The following is a 21,056-nucleotide window of genomic DNA, read 5'->3' on the forward strand; positions in this document are numbered from 1 at the left end:
TTCTATGACTGTTTGTTCCTTTGTTTGTCTTTTTAGCCCAACATTCATGCTTCTTCAAAGAACTGTAAGCAATGCATTTTTAACAAAATCACAATGACTCTGCTACTCTCATGAAGATTTATTAATACTGACTACTAAATAAAAATCTCAAAGACAGTAAATATCATGCATAAAAAGCATGAAGAAACGCTACATTGGTTTGAGGACAAATAGGAAATGTAATGTACATTCTGGGTAGAGAATGCATTTCTAGTAATGTTAGGTAAAAACAAATTATAGGCAAAAAGTTAATGGTTCTCATGATACCTGAATAAGTAAGAAGGCAAAATTGAAAGAAATTTGGGCTCTCTGCAATATACAAACAAGTGAGTTACCTGCCCTTGACACTCGTCCTTGGGTACCCAGTTCCTTTAAGCGTTTCTCCTGGGTCCAGAGATCTAAGGGTAGTTGGCCACAGGCACGAATCATTATTGCAGGTCCCCTACTTATGAAACTTTTTGTGTGCTAACTTCCATCTCTTTATGGCAGTGATTCTCAAGCCTCTTGATTGTGACTCACTTACGGATATATATACCCCAGACTATTTCCATTTTCCAAGGGAAAAAGACCCCATAGTAACAAAATACTTTGGGATAAACAAAATAACAATCAACATATTATAATATAGTACCAACACAGCACAGCCCATGATGAGCAAATCTAAAATCTAATAATAATGCCACAAATATGTTAATTCATGTCAGTTTGCAACCAAAACAGCGGTAATAACCACATACGCCTTCCTAGATTTCAAGAACTCTAACAAGTTTCATGTGAACATGAATCGCAGGATTCATGCAAGGCTCTCAGGCATGAGGTTGTAATCAAACGTCTTAGTGGAATCCTGGCTTAGAGTTCTCAGTGAATTCTGGTAACACACTAGTATTAGTTTATGAATAGTATCTTCCACCAACTCAGCAAATACTAGTGAGTATCCATTAGCCTCTATGAAACTGCACATTATTCAAGTGTAAGAGGTAAAGAACTACAAGTTCTGTCCATCAGGCTGAACTTTGAATTTCTGCAGGAGTATAAGGGGCATACTTTGCGTTTGAGGGATTTCAGCGTCAATGCACTGATAATGACCTGATTGAGTCAGAAGCTGTTCCCAGGTGGAGATTTCATTTTCACCCTTGTGTACTTGGGTGCCAATGGCTACAGACTTGAATAACCCAGGAGACAAAAAGAGAGAGAGAGAGAAAGCAAAAAAGAAAAAGAAAGAGAGTTGTGTCTCAGTAAGCCACCAATGGTCTTTCTGAATAATGATCTACCTTACTATACAAAACATCTTATAATCAGAATCCAGTTAGACCACGAACTGGGAAACCGGTGCCGGTAACAACTAGAGGCGACAGCAAAGTAGTCAGTGGTCAAATGAGCTGAGATATGAATCCGGGCCAAATAAAATAGGGGAGTTCTGACAGGATGACAACAAGCTGATGGGTTAAACCGCCCGTATGGGTATGAACTGAGATCTTAGAGCCCTAATATTCCAGATGGGGAATCTCAATGCCCGGCAATTCCTTAACTAGAGCTTTGTGTTTTACATTGCTCTCACCCATTTAAGTCAGTGTTTTTCAGAGGGCACCCTCCTTTTCCCAAGACTCTGAATTATCAAAGCCAAATTTGCAAACCGCTCTTTCATTAATTGTTCTCCACTTGCTCTACAGTGAGGTGATTCTATGGCTCAGATAAAGGCTTGGTGACACCTGCTTGTCTGAACATATCAATCCACCCTTACAAAGTAATATAAAGTATGTTCTAATGTGAAATAACTATTGCTTATCCTGTTCTAATTTCCAGTTACATTATTCAAGTACTACTGGAGTTGACTTACAAGCATCTTTCACCATTCTTTGGAGCTTACAGATAGAAAAAGTGTTTAATAAACTTCACCTGAGTAACAAGGCAAGCTGTGCTGGCTGTCAATTGTCAACACGCTGTTTGGGTATTAGCTTAGAGCACGGGATTTAGCTCTTACTAGCTGTTGTGAACAGTTGTCATTCTATTAATAAATCTTTAAAGGAAGGCTCGTTCCTGGAGATTTTACATTTTATTTCCAGAAAAGCCAAGAATGAATGTGAATATGGCTAATAGCTAATTTTTTCTCTCCTTCTTTCTTCTTTTTCTTGTTGCCAATGATAATGGCCCTTCAGGGAATAAAGGGACGGAAGACACAAAATGCATTCTTTGGAATTGGTTTTAGACACCTTCAGTTTTCTGCTAAAAAGTTCTAGTCTGGTTAACCCCGAATCCTCTCAGTGTTTGAACGTGGACACGCTGACAGTACCGTCATCCGCATGCCTACACAGAGGATGGCAAAGATGAGGGGCTGAAGGCTTGCTAAAGCACTTTCCTCATTGACAAAATTGGCAGTGACCTTAATCAGTGACTCTCTAAGCTTTTTAGCACTGACAGAAATAACCGTTTTTTTCCACTCTGTCTATTTTCATCATAGACACTTTTTCCTCTGATCTTCAGATATGATACAGGTCCATAGGTTTGTAGAGCTTTAGAAATCCGGTCACTGTACTCTTCTTCCGTTTGCATTATGATTCTTATCAAAATCCCCCAAATATATATTTAAGGCGACTTGATTGGAAAAAATCTCAGAATATAGAAAAATATCTATCTATGAACAGAAAAATTAGTCAGTTTAAGTCCATTTTAAATAATCAGTTTGGTTACCACTGTTTATAAACCCGTACAGAATACGAATGGCTCTAAATTGTATACTATATTCATTTTTTTAAATCCAGAGATCTGAGTTATTTTTCTAAATATTTGCAATGGGTATGAAATTCCTGAAAGCTGAAAATGGTTTTTGCAAGGGAAAAGTTAACAGTAAATGATTATTTTAATTCACTTGATATTTGGAAACCATAATCTTGATTGCATGGCTAAACTCAATAGCACCCTTAAGTAATTATTCTCCATAAATTAACGTGCTATTTCTATCTTCTGTAATTTTGAAGAAATCAAGGCTGTTAACTATAAGCTATAGCTAAAATCACAGTGAATCTAGAAGTTTCTAACATCCTCCTGGTTAACTGTATGGTGATCAGTTGTGGCTAATTCCTCATTAGGATGGACTAAACAACCAAACCAACTGCTCCTCCACTCGGTTACTTAGTTTATCTAGATACTGTCTTGGTTTGTTTCTTTGGCATCTAATTGATTGGCATCTAATTCTTTGGCATCTTTGGCAAGTAATAAAAATCCTGTAATTGTAAAAGAATGAGAAGTCACTGCAATTATATATTTACAATTTATAGCTTTTGAAATGATTATTTTTGTCATTTATTCTAATCTGTGAACCCTAGCCAGGCTAAGTCCTGAATCACTGCATGATGTTCAAGACAGGCTGCTTTTCAGAAAAGAGAGCAATGGCACTGGTGTGTGTAGAATAACTGAATATCAGGCCAGCTCTATTGCCCCACAATTTTTATTATCGTTTTTTAATCTATCCAAGTCAACAAACAAGACAAATAACCACTTTTCAGCATTAACCTTGCCTGAATTTTAAAGCATTCTGCGTTTGAACACAGCCTCCTCCATAAAACTTTTGTCACTTGTCTTTCCTCACGCCACAGTCTTCAGAGACTCCTTCCTCTTCTCTGATTGCTTCCTCCCTCCTAGATGGGAGTCTGTCCGTATACCCCCTCCCTTTATATTCTATACTGTCCCTCGGCGATCTCATCTAACCTCATTGCCTTAATGATCACTTTTCTGAGACTTGAAGTTTTGTTTTGTTTCATTTTAAATCTCTGACCCTTGGACCACACTGATTCCCCAGCTACAGATCACCCAGTAAACCTCTGCTTCTCATCATGCATTATTATAATCCTCTGTATCAGTTTGTCTCCATAGGCTGGGAATTCCATGAGGCCTGGGTTCATAGCTTTCTAATTTCACTGTGGAATTTCTAGCACAGTGCCCGAGTTGTTACAAGTGACTTAATCGCTACTCTCACAGTTTCACCTCAGTTCCAATCCCTCTGAAAAATTCCTTCAATCAAACTGAAATGCATCAGATTTCCCCTCCTATTTCCATTATGTTCAAACTCTGTAACTTGGTCATTTTGTCCCCCGAACTTGGGCTGCCCCCCATCCAGTCTTCCTGCCCCAGGCCCTGCCTTGAAGACCATACTCATCCTCAGTCTCCATTTAGGCCCCACCTCCTCCAAAAAGTATCACCTCTCCCGTTGGAAGTCACCTCTTCTGCCTCCTGACTCCCAGAACATTTGATTATACCTCTTTTATGATACTCATCAGTTTGGTATATTTATTACACTTCTTTGTTTGCTTAATTTCCTTGAAGAAAAAGTTTTACAATAGACAGCTACAGATCTCCTGTACCACCTGGTACATGCAAAGATAGCAATTGCTTGTTACATGACTGAGCAAACGAGTTATCATTTTACAGTTATGTAGAAAAATACATTAGGAAATAGGTAACATATACCGTTATGATAAAATTAATGTTTTATAGGATAGCAATTTTTCTATTTGTTCTGTTTTTCCAGGCTTGTACCACAACCAATACCCCTGCTTGGCAACTCTAATGAGCAAACTGCCACAAAATTGAGAGAGAACACACCTTTTTGGTAAGTAGCATATACATTTCTAAATCTGATGGTAAGCACAAAGCTAATGTTTATGCCTCCATTTTGTTTAAAGTCCTATTTAACAAAAATTTTAGATGTTCTGGTATATTTTCTTAGAGGTAGAGGGAATTGAGGAAAAGTTTTCAAGAAAACTGTTATTTCTTCCAGACATGTGTATAAAACCTTTCGGTTTTGACACAATATTGAGGTAATTCCCTATATTTCTGGAAATAATTTATATTTTATGGGAAATTTTTTGGAAGCATAATATACATTCAGCAAATGTGGGAACCATAAGTGCACAGCTTGATGGGTTTTTACACAGGGAGCACATCCTTTAACCAGGACCCACCCAGTTAACAAATAGCGTATTCGAGGGTCACTACTGCTTAAGCCTCTACTTGTGTTCTTCTCATATTTGTGCTTAATAAATTACAACTTGCCCAAGATCAGCAAAGGTATTCATCACGTCAAATGTTTACAGCAGCTGCCTTTTATAATTAAAGCAAAAGATTTTCTTTTAGCATTGACTGATTAAATTGGTAATTAATACGGGATGAAGATTTTGCATGGTTTCTCAAAGCAACCAACAAGAGAGAGGTAGATCAGCAAACGGCTTAATAACATGTTTCTTAAAGACTTTACTGTATTTAGCATAATAAATGACAAAATAGGATTGCATTTCTTTATTTCAAGAAAGATAACTGCATTTCCAGTTATTTATTCCAGAGAAGGCCTTCCCAACAGCCTCTTGATTCCTGCTAATTTTTAGGCCTCTTCCTAAGAAATAGCAATTAAATCCTAACACTTCGAATGCTCCACTTAATATTAGGATTTCTACCTATCCTAAATTTCCAAAAAAAAAAAAAAAACTGTTGCTGACCAATTTTCTCATACTATTATTAAATGTTAGGGTTCTAATCCTACATTATTAATTTCCATTTTAGGGTATCTTCCTTTCATAAAAATAATTTCTCATCTAAACCATTTCTTTACATTTAGTGTCATTATTAATCTGCAAATCACGGTGTGATATTTTATCTCATCTTATCTATTATATGTTAATTATCTGTTACCCAGAAGAACTTCTTGACTTTGCTCTTAAATTTTAGGAAACACTTCAGTTTAGAGGGATTTGCAGTCCTCTATATACCTATGTCACCTTACATATTCTTAAACATGTATTTAATTTATCTTTAATTATGTAAATCATGTATGCAAGAAAAGGATTTAAAGTAATAATTCCTACTCAGTTTTGTTTAAATCTATCTAGGAGGCTTCTAATTAATTTAAGGTTATGCATGTTATAAAGCAGTTAGTGAGTTGCAAAGTTAAAATTGGTATTAAGTAATTGAATTGTTTGTAATATAAAGGATAAATGCTGAGGGGATGGATACACCCTTCTCCATGACGTTTTTCACATTCATGCCAGCATCAAAACATCGCATGTAACCACCCATAAATACATACAACTACTAGGTACCCATAAAAATTAAAAATTTAAATTTTTTTAAACCAGGACTTTGAGATTTAGAGAGACGTATAAGTTTAACATTTATGGAGTGCACTGAGAATTTGCTTGATATTCTTCAGAAAAAAGGGATAACCTAGTCACTGCCTAATGGGATTTGTGTCTAAATTAGTAGAAAGTAAATAAAATATCACAAGAATGCTCAAAAAATAATAAAAATAATAAAATTGGCATTAAAATGCACAATTTGACAATATCTCAACTTAAAAAAAATGTTGGAAATTACAGAAGTAGACACATGGAAATATTCCATTGAGCCATTAATGTGAAAAACAAGGAGTTATTTCTGTAATGGAGACGAGGGCAATTCTACTTATCCACCACCAATAAACAACCACCATTCTGTCTGTCATGAAGGTTGGTTTTACCTACCCTTGACCTTCATTGAAAGGTAATCATACAACGTGTGCATTTCTGCTTCTGGCTTCTTTCATTCAACGTGATGTTTTTCAGTTCCATACCTGTTGTTGAGTATGACATAGTCATACATTTATTTTTCACTCTTGAATAGTATTTCATTGATTAATATGCCACAACTTTTTAATCATTCTTCTCCTGTACATTTGGGTTGTTTCCAAGTTTTAGATACTATGATTCAAGCTGTTATGAACATTGTTGTAAAAGCCTTTTTGTGGCCATATGTATTCATTTCTCTTGGGATAATACCAAGGAATAAAATTTCTGGTTAGCTTATAACACACTGTCTAGCAGTATTTTCGAGTCTTTGTCCCATTTTACACTCTCACCAGAAATGGATGAGTGTTCCATTTGTCCCAAATAACAATTGGTGTTATTATTCCTCTGGGTTTTAGCTTTCTTGTAATCTCGCTGTGGCTTTAGTTTACATTATCCTTATGACTAATGATGCATATTTTCATGTGCTTGTTAGCCATGCATGAGTCTGCCTTTTTTGGAGTGTCTATTTGAGTCCTTTGCCCATTAGATATGCTTGTCTGACTTGCTTTTAAAATATCTTTTGGGTATTTGGGTATTTGCTTTTTGGATATTTTCCTTTAAAATATCTTTTGGGTAGACCTTTGTCAGATTTTATGTACTATGAATATTTTCATTCAGTTAGTGACTTGCCTTATTCCTTAATGATGTCTTATGATAAGTAGGCTTTTTAAAATTTTGATGACATTGATCAATATTTTCTTTTGTTCTTGGTGCTTTCTGTATCCTCTCTAAAAAATATTTGCCAATACCAGGTTTGAAAATCTTTATAGTTTTGATGCAATTGGATCTATGATTATCTTGAATTAGTTTTTATGCATAGTGAGAAGTAGGGGTTGAAATGCATTTATTTTTATATGTTCACGCAATTATTTCAATACAGCAAAAAAATCACTTCTTTTCAAATTGAATAGCTTTGGAATTTTAGTGAACGTTGATGGGTCATATGTGTCTATTTCTGAACTGTTTATTCTATTTTATTGATCTATTCTATTATCCCTATATCAATACCACAATAAGAACACTGTAGTCTTGATATCAGTTGATATAAGTCCCCCAATTTTATTCTTCTTTTTCATGAAATTTTCTAGCCATTTTAGATCCTTTACAATTCCATATATAGCTTAGAATCAACTAGTCATTTTCTATAAAAGAGCTTTTTGAGATTTTGACGGACACTACATTGAATCTATAGTTCAACTGGAAGAAAAATGGCTATTTTAACAATTTTGAGTCTTCCAATCCATGAATATGGTAACTCTCTCCTTTTATTTAAATCTTTTTTCATATTTCGTATTTTTTAGTTTAGAGCCCTCTAGTAGATTTTTTATATATTCCTTTGAATATTTATGTAAACAATCATTTTGTCTATGAATAAAGGGTTTTACTTCATCTTTTCCAAACTTTATGCCTTTTATGTCTTTCTCTTTACTTATTGTACTGTCCCAGACTGTCCGTACAATGCTGAATAGAAGTGGTGAGAACAAGGTATATTTGCCTAGTTTCTGACCTCAGGAAAGGAAAAAGTATTCAATATTTTGTTATTAAGTATGACATTAACTTCAGGCTTTTCATAGATGTTTTCTCAGACTAAGGAGGTTCCTTTTTATTCCTACTTTGTTAAGTGTGTTTTATAATGAAAGGGTGTTCAGTTTTGTCAAAAGCTTTCCTTCCTGCATACATTGAAATGATCATATGGTCTTTCTTCTTTTCTTTAATTTAATTCACCAGAATTAAATTGATTTTTTAAGTGCTAAGCCCATCTTGCATTCCTGGGATAAACCCTCATTTGATCATAATGTATGGTTATTTTATGTAATCCTAGATCTGACTTGATAGTGTTTTGTTAAAACTTATTTATGTCTATATTCAGGAGAAATATTGGTTTCTATATTTTCTTGAAATATTTTTGTCAAGTTTTATTACCAAGACACTGTTGGCCTCATTAAATGAGTTGGAAAGTATTTAAATATTTCCTCCTTTTGTGTTTTCTTAACTAATTTGTGTAGATTTATACATTTCATAAAATTTTTATAGAAATTCACCAGAGCATCCATGTAGGCTTAGAGTTATCTTGGTGGGGAGCTTTTTAATTGCAATTTAAATATATGTGTGTATATATATATATAATATTTATATATATATAAAGTTATTCAGGTTTTCTGCTTTCTGTGTTAATATTTACAGAGTTTTACTTTTTTTAAACTTTTATTTTAGGTTCAGGGGTACGTGTGCAGGTTTGTTATATAGGTAAACTTGTGTCATGAGGGTTTGTTGTACAAATTATTTCATCACCCAGGTATTAAGCCCAGTACCCATTAGTTATTCTTCCTGATCCTCCCCTCCTTCCACCCTCTGCCTTCTGATAGGCCCCAGTGTGTGCTGTTCCCCTCTATGTGTCGATGTGACAAACAGTGTCGTTCAATATACTTATTTCATTTAAGTCGTAAAGTGTATTTACACAAATGTCCATAATATTTCCTTATTATCCTCTGAATGTCTCTTTGAATTGTGATCATATTCCCTCTCTGATTTTTGATATCGATTATTTTTTATTTTCAGATTTTTTTCTTGATCAGTCTTGCTGGAGCCCATTAATTTTATTAGCTTTGGTACCAGTATGAGAATGGACAGAGGCACTGAAGTAATACTGGGAGGAGGAGTTCAGACTTGTTCTTACTTCTGGAGCCTTTGTTCTGAGCTCCTCTGACAAACTTACTCATTTACATTTCAGCTGTCATCACCTGGCGTTATGAAAAACACATAGTATCAACATTTGGATTTGTTGATTTTCTTTATTTTTATTTTTTCTTAATTAATTGCCTTATTCTCTTATTTTTACTATTTCCTTTCATTTTCTTACTTTGATTTTTATGTGATCTTTTTTCAGATACTTAGGAGGTAATTAAAATTATTAGCTTTAAGTCTTACTTCTCTTCTAATAGAAGTATTTTTTTTTTCCAGATGGAGTATCGCTTTGTCACCCAGGCTGGAGTGCAGTGGCAAGATCTCAGCTGACTGCAACCGCCAACTCCCGGGTTCAAGCGATTCTCCTGCCTCAACCTCCCGAGTAGCTGAGATTACAGAGGCATGCCAACACACCCAGATAATTTTTGCATTTTTTAGTAGAGATAGGGTTTCACCATGTTGGCCAGGCTGGTCTCAAACTCCTGACCTCAGGTGATCTGCCTTCCTCAGCCTCCCAGAGTGCTGGGGTAACAGGCGTGAGCCACCATGCCCAGCCTAATATAAGTATTTTAATGCTGCCAATTTTCCTTGAATCTCTGCTTTAACTACATTCCATAAATTTTTATTCATGGTGTTTTTATCATCATTTAACTCAAAATATTTTCTAATTCCTCTTGTGATTTATTCTTTCATTATGCATCATTTAGAGGCATGTTGTTTTATTTCCAAATAATTGGGGATTTTCTATATCTCCTATTCTGATTGATCTCTAATTGAATTCCACCGTCATTGGAGATGTACTTTGTGAGATTTCTATTTTTGGAAATTTATTTAGACATTCTATTTTAGAGCCCAGCATCAGCACAAGATCTATCTTGGCAAATGTTTTAAGTGCATTTGAAAGAAATGTGTACTCCGAAGTTATTGAGTACGGTGTGTGTGTGTGTGTGTGGTTTTTTGTTTTTTGTGTTTATTTGTTTGTTTGTTTTGTCTTGAGATGGAGTCGCCCAGGCTGAAGTGCAGTGGCACAATCTCAGCTCACTGCAACCTCTCCATCCCGGGTTCAAGCGATTCTCCTACCTCAGCTTCCAGAGTAGCTGGGATTACAGGCGTGCACCACCACGCCGAGCTAATTTTTGTATTTTTAATAGAGACAGGGTTTCACCATGTTGGCAAGGCTGGTCTCAATATCCTGACCTGGTGATTCGCCTGCCTTAGCCTCCCAAAGTGCTGGGATTACAGGCGTGAGCCACCGAGCCCAGCCTAATTTTTGTATTTTTATTAGAGGTAGGGTTTCACCATGCTGGCCAGGCTGGTCTCAAACTCCTGACCTCAGGTGACCCACCCACCTCGGCCTCCCAAAGTGCTGAGATTACGGGCATGAGCCACTGCACCCGGCCAAGTATGGCATTTTATAAGTATCAATTTATTTAATCTGGTTGATCATGTGGTTGACATTTTCTTTATTTTTTATCTACTTATTCTACAAAATACTGAGAAAGAAGTGTCAAAAATGTCTAACTATTAGTGTGATTTTGTCAATTTCCCTTTTTTCTTCTGTCGACATTTGCTTCACATATTTTTGAATCTCTGTTATTAGGTGCATACACACATACCTGTTGTTGGAGCCCTTCTAAGTTCCTAATCAATGAAGACTTTCATTATGATAAAATGTCTCTCTTTCACCCTTACCACTCAGACTGGGTTGGCTTCAACTTCTCTCCATCCTGCATGATCAAAGAGATAAACAGAGAGATTAGCTCTCAGCCTCACAAAGAATAGCCTGCTTGATCACATGGAATCTTGCCCTCCATTTGTACAACACAAGCCTTAGCCAAGGACCCACAGAGACTCCACACAGACTTCTACTCCTTCCTCCTATCCCTCCCCTGTACCGTCCTCCTTTCTGGTACCCTACCATGCACGTTCCAGATGCTACAGCAGCCCCGGTGGCTGATCTCCGCCTCCTCTGTTTAATGTTAACACAGTGTTCTACTTGGGCTCTACTTCTTTGCATGCAATCTGGAAACTGCCACAAGGCAAGGAGCCAGGACAAATATAGAGTTCCCTTTATGTACTTCCCTTCTCTCAAAGATCCGTCCTGCACTGCCTGTTGTTCATTGCCTCCATACAGTTATTGTATATATTGTGTCCAGTTTTATTGTTGTTTAGGATGGGAGAACACACCCAGGGCCAGTTATTCCTTCACGGCCATGTGTTGAAGCGCTTCTACTTGGTCATGTTTTTTAGTGATAGACAAAATAATTGCAGCAAGTCTCTGTTCACATTTTGGTAGAGTAAAAGGACATCTCATCATCTTCAAATCTAGCCAGATAAAATACCCACCAATCTCTCATAAATAAGGCAGATATGTCTGCTGTTTACCTAATGTAGTCCAGTTAATACCTATTATTAATTTCACTCTCAAAAATATCCTCACTTTTGTAATAAATGACCTGGCTATCCTATTTATAAATCTTAATAATAGCAATTTGTTAGAGAATCCTATAGTCCAAATTTACCTTCATTATTCATTAGTTTTTCATATTCAGTTTATCTTTTCCAAATTTAATGTTGTTATTTCTTCTTTAGGAATCTTTTTTTGTTTGTTTACCAGTTTGTAAGTCTTCATACAACCTACCTCTCCATTTTCTAACACTCTGAAATAGGTTTTAAATGTGGTCAAAATGTGTCTTTGAGAAATAAACTGCACAACACAAACCATAATTTTATTAGACAATTTCTTACAGTAGGAAAAATATGTCACATTTACGACAAATTTCTCCCTCTCAGTAAGTCAAAAGACAACACATTGATCTTTCCTGCCATGTTTGATGGACTCTACATTCAGAGCCCTGGGTTGGTATAAGTGTGCCAATGGACAGAGGCCATAAAGTATTATTAGGGGGAGAAGTTAAGACTTGTTCTTAGTTCTGGAGCTTCTGTTCTCAGTTCCCCTGACAAACTTAGTGATTTACATTTCAGCTATCACTACCTGGCCTTATGAAAAGCACATAATAACTTGAATATGCCCAAACATCTCACAGAAAAAAAAATATGCAGAGAAAACTGTCCCACATTTCCTTACCTTTGGAAAAGAACGAATTACTTAAGCAAAACAGCATTTGAAAGTAAATGTGGTATCTTTGGCCATAAATACGCTTCCTCCTCTTTAAAAGTACAATGTCCTCTGGACTATATTTCTGGTCACGGAGTCAATACCTTGATAGCTTAGTAAACGTGATATAAGACAAACACTCTTGTTCGTTATTTATTTTCTTTGACTATACACCTAGTTAATGCAGACTGACAACTTGAATGGCTATCCAGTTATTTTTCAATGACCGAGTTATATATCATATTGAGGATAGTAATAAATGTTGAACTTCCAAATCTTATGCAAATATGTTATATTTCCATATATCTCATGTTTGGCAATTTATTACTTCTATGTTTTTATTTTGAAACTATTTATAACCTATTTAATGTCAGACTTGTACCTACCACGAAATATGGGGAACACCTTTCATTAAGTGGAAGGTTTTCTTTTATGATAGACCTTATAGAAGATTCAAACTGTTAGTCAGAGGCACTTATTTTGAGAGAGTGGCAGCTTGGGTGCTGTGATACGTTTCCTCTGTTTTAAAACATCCCAAAGAATGCTGTCAGCTCTAAGTTTCTATACCTAGTATCTACTAAATCAGATCAAGCCATTTTTACATAACGGTTGCAAATGTGTTTTTTTTGAATGTTAAATCTGTTTCTATTTTTCAATCAATTTAAAATGTGTAGAAAAAGTGTTCTGATTGTATATTATCCAATTTTCATCAGCTGCCGGAAGGAAGTGCTGTGAAAATCTGTGATTTAAAACCCTTAAAACTTCTGCTTGAAATGCATGTTTTGTTAAGAACATTAGATATGCAAAGTATTTTGAACAGAATTTTGATGTCTTTATTAATAGCATTTAAAAGTTTTAGGATTTCAGATATTCATAGATTTTATTCTCCTTGATTCGCAAGGTCATATATTTTAGGTGTTTATATTTCTCCTTTAGGAAATAATTGGAACTGTGAAGGAAACTGGTAAAAGAAAAATAAAGAAATAATTGTATTATTAATAACAATTTTATATTTTCTCAGAGTTATTGGAAAGTGTATTTTATATAAGATATATATATAAAACCACAAATATCAGTAAGCACTTACCTAAAACCCACTGTATATCAATCATTTGCCTGTGAGCTGTGTAACATACAGGTCTTGCCTTCCAGGAGTTTGTGATCTAGTGAAATGTATAAAAATATACATGTCAAAGGAGTGGCTTAAGTACCATTGGAGTTTAGAGGGGGTAAACAATTTTTTCTTCCTATAAGACTTTATGTCTGAAGCGGGATTTGAGTTGAGGAATAAAGGTGATACACAATAGTAATGTGTGATAAAAATAATATTGAATGACAAATTTAAATGCAATATTTGTTTTATTAAATCTAAGCAACTTAGGTTGGGTATAAAAAATAAGGGTGGAAGATACAAAATAATCCAATTACAGTAGATGCTTTTTTATAGCTATATTTTGTTTCATACTCATTGAAAAATTAGAAGCAGAAAAACTCTGTTAATTAGTACTTTCTTTAGTTTTTTTATATTTAGCTTTACCTCCTCTATGAGTCAGCATTTATGTTTATCCATATCAAGAGATTGCCAAAAAATCGTGACTTAAACATACGGGGATTGATTTTTCTCACTTAAGGCAAATCCCAAGGGATAGCAGCTCCATGATGTCACTGGGGTTTCTTTTTAGCCTTTTAACCACCCACCCCTATGGTATTGAATCAAGTCCAAGACAGCACCTGGAGCTCCAGTCATCACATCTCTCTTCCAGGCCTATAGCAAGAAGAAGGAACAAAGAAGGGTGCCAGCCCTTCCTTGAAGAAGGCCTTAAGGAACTACCACATGCTGCTCTGCTTATACACCAGTGGCCAAGAGGTTGTCAAATAGCCACATCTATTGCATGGAGGCTGGAAAATGCAGTCTTCTAGATGGATGTGGATTGCCCAGACTTAACAACAGGGTTTGGTGGTAGTGGGGAAATGAAGGAGCCTAGTGTAGGCGTATAGCTGTTTCTGTCATTCCTGCTAAACATGTTTAAGGTTCCTGATGCACATTGTGTTGTTACTAATTTGAAATGAGACACCTGACATAAGGGCTGTCACTCACTGAATGGATCTATTGTAGGCACCAGACATATTGTTCAGTCCTTAGGAAGGATCCACCCATTCTAGTTGTCTGCTCCCATGAAGATCATGAAGGAATTCACTGAAAATGACTGAACCTAGTTCGAGAATGGTGGACATCTGGCTGTGTGTTTAACTTATATACAAGGCTGTGTATCATTATATTTGGGTGAATGGATAGGTAGGTATGTATATAGGTAACATATTGTCAAATTAGCTTGATAGAAAAATAGGGGGGAAAGGAAAGAAAATGAGGGGGGCAGGAAAAGGAAGGGAAGAGAGAAGAGGGAGAAACGGAATTGGGGAAAATTCTTAGCAGTACCTCAAGGATAGTCTGGTCTATGGTCTAAGCAAAATGTATGTCTGTGTATTAACCTATGCGGCTCTTTAGTTTCATAGTGTAGCACATCATTCTACTCTGGGATGCTGTTTTGGTTATGATCTTTGGTGTTTTTGGTAGTTGATTCTTTATTTCCACACTTGTAAATGCTGAGAGTTTACCTTAAATAGTCCCAAAGAAGCTTTTTTTCCTAATATTTTATAATATGTTATCTTCCTTATTTATTTCTTAATAAGATGATGGCTCATCTGTCTATTCATTCATCTATCTATATATAATCCTTCCACCATCTATATACCTATTCATCTATCAAATCATCTATCTATCATCTGTCCATCCATCCATCCATGCATGCATGCATCCATCCATCCATCTACCTACCTGTCTGCCTGTCTACCTATCTGTGTGTCTATCTACCTACCTACCTACCTACCTACCTACTTATCTATCTTTCTGTCTATCTATCTATCTACCTCTCTATCTATCTGTATTGTGAATGCTCTTTGTCTAGTGGTCTATGACCTAATCAGTGTTGTCTCTGTTCTTGGCAGCTGCATTTCTCATCTAGTGGAAGGGTAGAGTTCTAGTCTATTGTCTTTTCACAGTTACGAATCAACTCCTCACTTAGTTTCCGATGAAAGTGGGATTGCCACATTGGGTAGCTCCATGATACTGTGTGTGTTATCCCAGTAAATATCTCTCTGGCATAGAAGAGCAAGACTGTTACTATTTGATGAGTCCACATGCAGAAATATATGGATCAACCTACAGAAATCAACACTGTCAAGTGACATAAATTCAGAAGAATAATATTCCATACAATTTGTATAATGAACTGCTGTTTTTTGAGAAATCATTACAAGCAAAAAGAAAGAAAGTTGGGGGAGGGAGAGAAAGTAGAGAGAGGGAGAGTGGAAGGGAGGAAGATGGAAAAAAGAAATTCTCTGAGGAGTTTTCAGTGGAAGAAATTACCTCCAACCACATTTAAAACATTTTCAATGACCTTCTTAACTGATTTTGAGCACTGGAAATTTCTCATTTCTCCCAGCAATAGCTACAGTCTACTAAACACTAGGTAGAACTGACAGAAGCAGTGAAGGAAAATTGCTACCAACTTAGAGAACAAGGTGCCCAGCTACTGACACTGCTCGTATCCCTTCTCATGGGAAAGCATTTAATATCCACAGTAACATTTAAATTTGAGAAGACATGGTTTTTAAAATTCATATACAGCAATAACAATAGTTAATGAGGTAAATTTTATTTTCTTCAAAATATCTTGTATCCCTCTAACTCATAGAACGTTAGAGATCACTATGGAGAAGCCCCAGATGTGACTTCTGTGATACTTAGAAGAGACCCTGAACTCTAATTCCCTCTCATAAAATTAGTAGACACACTTGTGGCACTTAGTTGATTGCTCAGTCCAAAGTGATCTGTCAAAAATCAGCACCTGCAAGCATCATGCACATAAAAGTTAAGAAAAAAAGTGTTTTTTTAACATGTTCAGATTGGATTTTAAAAATAAAATAAGTGAACTTCTTTTTAGTGTGTCTAAGTTAATTTTCCAAAATTCAACTCTTGCATAGTCAATGGGGATGGGATAAATATTATGGGATTTTCATTTGCATTGCCCTTCCTGTTCTCTGAAATAATTTATTATAATTTTCATGAGGCTTCATAATATTATTCATTCACTTCATAATTGAAACGTTGTTAAACTCTGCCTCATGTTGATTCCTGACCTATACCAGCCAAAGGCACCTTCCTCTACTTCTTCTCTCCTTTCTAAGGAAGTTAGCAAGTTTGATATCCAGTGATAACCTACGCAGATGATTGTGGTCTTATTGATTTACAAAACGAAGATGATACTCCTGACTTCTTAGAAATATATGGTAGATTAATTGATAGGAAAATTGTTTAAATATTTAAATATGCAAATATGAACAAATATGTAAATATCAATAACACATGCAAATAATAAATATGCAAATGTTAATTAACAAATAAACATATGAATGTTAACCATTAAAAATTGATACAGAAAAAGGTTTAAAAAAAAGACATAGAGGAATTAAAGTGATTATCATTTCATCAATTAGTTTATTATTTTGACTGATACATTGTTAAAAAATAGTGACAACTTATTGTATTCAAGTTTATTACCCAATTTTTAGTAACATAGTAAAAGTAGTGACTATGTTGATAGTGATAAGGTCATCGAATGCGGGAAAATTGTCAACAACTACAATAGTCCGTGGCACTTTAGTAGGTGCTAAAAAAAATTATTCGGTAAGCTCTAACTCCTACCCTTTGAAAACAGATGAGAAAAAAATATAGCGACCCTTACTTTAGTTAAAAATTCATACAAATTCACAAAGCAGTTCCAGTTCACCTGGCAAATGACAAGCCCTTCTCCTTGTGATAAAATCAATAAAATCTACAAAGCATATGTGCAGGGCTCCTCCTATGGCCAACTTCCACTGCCAGCCCACAGGGCTCTAATAGAGGTCAGATCAGTTCTTCTGTTCCTGAAACGTTAAGAGTCATGTTTTGGGTTTTACTTTTGGCTTATCATTCTGTTATTTGACCCAAGCTCATTTAAGTATGTAATGAGAATAACTCATTGAGCTAATATATTATAAAATAGCCTTAGACTTGAAGCTAGAATTCTGGGGAAAATCCCAAGCATGAAAGTCTACCCCCGACCTCCACCACTCTCTCTATTTAGGGATAACTCATCTCTACTTTAACTCCACATTCCCTGGAAGATTTATTCCCTGCCTATCTGATTACAAGAATAGCACAATTTAGGATACTCTTCGGGAATGGAGATTTAAAAATCATTTAGAGGCAAGTATGATGACTCAATCAATTATGTTACTTCTCACCAATTTTCCAAACCTAGCACCAATAAGAAGAAAGAAACTCAGTGAAAGTAATTCACAGGGACAAGTTAAAGAAAAAAAAGGAAGTTAAGGAGAATAAAATTAGTAGTTCAGAAGACAGACAAAATGAACATGAATATATTCATGTCTTCAAATGTTCATTTTGTCTGTCTTCAAATATCAGGAAAAAGTGATATTTGAAGTTAGAAAGAAAGGAGTCATATTTGTTGACCACATATTATGTACAAAGCATTATTCCGGGTCCTGAAATATATTCAAGATCTTGAAATTGATCTTTGTTTTTGACCCCCTTGGCTTATTTTGCTTTACTTTTATGAGCATTAGTAGCACATATTAAAACTGTCACAAGTCAATGAAATATGAGTGGGACTGAATGTGTTTCCTGGAGACTTACAGAACTATGACAGAGACAATTCCAAAAACAAAAAATGCCAGATATTAACCCTCGGGTTGCCTGCATTTTCTAACATTCACAGCCAAATGAAGTGGTTGCAAAAATTGTAACATGTAAGCTAAACAATTGATATATTTATCTCCTTACTGGGCATCTAGACCATAAAAATCGCCTACTTTTTAGTTTCAAACTTTTAATGACAGTCTTCTCAATTAGAATTATCTTCTGCATTATTCCTCACATTCATGCAACTTCTGTGATTTTGTAAATTTTTGATTGAGAGAAAAATATGCACACCGTTCAGAAAGTCAAACACTACAGGGTGAAAATACTCAAGTGTAATTTCAAGTTAATTCTGGAAGTTCAAGGTTTTAGTAAAAAGAACATATGTTTTCAAGGGCTTCTGCAGTCCCCCTGTTCGCCTGCAGAGTTCGGCTGCAAGACCCTGACTCTCCAGGCTGTGACTTCATTATGAGGAAAACTCTTTGTAGAGGGCATCTGCTCGACTCTAATAATAAATTTTAAGGGAGGTGCAGAATCAAAATGAGAAGCAAATGGATTAATTATTCCTCTACATGGGAGCTGGGAATTCATTCATGACGTTTGTTCCTCATCACTTTGTGTACTCTTGGACTTCTGCAGGAAGGAAACGTTAAATGAGAAATGAAAGGAGTGAGCCTTTATTTTCTCAGTGTTGGAACTTCCATTTCAGTGTTCCAGAAGAGAGAACTGTTCTTAGCACTGCGGCCTGCACAGTCTGCCACATAGTCCCACTTCTTGGAATTAGAGGGTGAAGACTGATATACAGGGGTGCCCATTCTCAAGTACATCATAGCTGTGAAAACAAAAGAGCTGGGTTTTTAACCCTGACTTTGACCCTCGTTAGTTAGACTTCAGACACCTGGCATTGAAGACCTTCTTTATCAAATCAGAGGATTAAAACCAGTTACTCCTAAGGTCTCCTCTAATTCTAAACTTTATATTTCCATACAATGAATTCTAGGATTTGGCTGCTAGAAAGGGCTTCAGTAATAATTCCACAGTCCACTCATCTAGTCCAACACTTTCTTCTAAACTGGTCCAATGGATTGAGTTTTGAACATTGGAAATGGGAGATGTAACCTGTAGTCACAAGCATAGAAGTAATGACTTATAATCATCAGATTAAGCTCTCAAAAAGTATGATTAAGGGAAACAAGCCAACAGAGTAGGCAGTGATTTCAAAACAACTACCAATGTCAAATTAACAGCAGCCCACCCTGGATAGAATAATTTTTCAGTTATAATTTTAATTTTTTTAATAGATAAATATTCCTGCAGATTGTCCCTATTCAAAGTAATGGCATGTTTTGTGTTTCATTTTGTATTCAGAAGCAGTTGTGTTTATTAACTATTATCTTTTTTTGCAATCAATCTTTTTTTTTTTTTTGCTTCTTAATAACTGGTTTAGTTCATCTAACATTTGAAATGACAGGTAAAAAAGCTTACTACTCTGACCGAATTGTAAACTCCCCAAGAGAAGAGACCAAGGAACTAATACCAAAGCATTGTGCTAAGAACCTGTGTGGGCGCACATGTGTGTGTGTTTAGTTGAATTGAAGAGAGGTCCACCAACTCATTCAAATCGTGCATGTTAGCCATGCTCTACAAACTTAATGAGTATACCCATAATACTACATACCATGTCACTGATCCAAGTATTTTTACGTTGTTGTGTATTTACAGCCCACCTCTTTTCACAGAGAATTGGAGGCAATATACATTTTTTTTTTTTTTTTTTTTTTTTTTTTTTTTTTTTTTTTTTTTTGAGATGGAGTCTCGCTCTGTCGCCCAGGCTGGAGTGCAGTGGTGCGATCTCGGCTCACTGCAAGCTCCGCCTCCCAGGTTCACGCCATTCTCCTGCCTCAGCCTCCCGAGTAGCTGGGATTACAGGCGCCCGCCACCACACCCGGCTAATATTTTGTATTTTTAGTAGAAACGGGGTTTCACCATTGTGTTAGCCAGGATGACCACGATCTCCTGACCTTGTGATCCGCCCGCCTCAGCCTCCCAAAGTGCTGTGATTACAGGTGTGGGCCACTGCAATATACAATTTTTACATCCCACAGTGAAATAATAAACTATAAATAGAAACAGAAGATTAATTGCAGGGACAAGGAGAATAGAGATATGCCAATCCTAAGATGAGTCTGGTTGCTGAACATCGTATTTTGTTTGAGCTTCCTGGTCGCCGGAAGAAAAAAATGGAAGCGTGTTCAGTTGCGAGGTCCCCATTAATGAACGGGAGGCGGCAACCTGGTCCCTCGGGGAAGTAACACGTTTTGATAAATACGTTAAATAGTTGTGTTCCCCGGACAAAACCCTGTGGAACAATTCTCATTATTTACACGGAACTCTAGATGAATTGATAATTTTTTCATGGCATACTGATAAGTTTATCTGGCAATTGAACATCACATGAAACTTTCTATCCCAGAAAACCAGTTTATGTGGCTACCCTGGTTAGTTCAAGGTCTCCTGTCTTGAATATCTAGGAATAATGCATGCTAAACTGACTTGAATTACTACGAATTTCCCCTTTATTTCTGAACTTTTTCTAATTTTAATTTTTATTATAATAAATATATAATGGAAAATTTATTATTTTAACCATTTCAAGTATAAAATTCAGTGACATTAAGTATATTCACAAGGTTGTGTAAATATCACCATTATTTCCTTAACATTTTCATCATCCCAGGTAGAAACTGTACCCATTAAACACTAACTTCCCATTCTCACTGTCCACAGCCCCAAGTAACCTCTATTCTACTTTCCGTCTCTATGAATTTCTCTATTCTGTGTACCTCATATAAGTGGAATA

General features: G+C 35.8%; 1 protein-coding gene across 1 annotated transcript in view; it reads left to right on the top strand.

The window, feature by feature from the left end:
- Positions 1-21,056, top strand: part of TENM3 (teneurin transmembrane protein 3) — a 2,759,728-nt gene that overhangs the window by 1,823,182 nt on the left and 915,490 nt on the right. Inside the window, exon 8 of the mRNA XM_054553580.2 lies at positions 4,565-4,645. The gene's annotated coding sequence lies outside the window, so the exon portion shown is untranslated. The remainder of the gene's footprint in view (positions 1-4,564; positions 4,646-21,056) is intronic.

The sequence above is a fragment of the Pongo abelii genome, chromosome 3 (genome assembly GCF_028885655.2).
Source record: "Pongo abelii isolate AG06213 chromosome 3, NHGRI_mPonAbe1-v2.0_pri, whole genome shotgun sequence".
Classification (NCBI taxonomy): Eukaryota; Metazoa; Chordata; class Mammalia; order Primates; family Hominidae; genus Pongo; species Pongo abelii.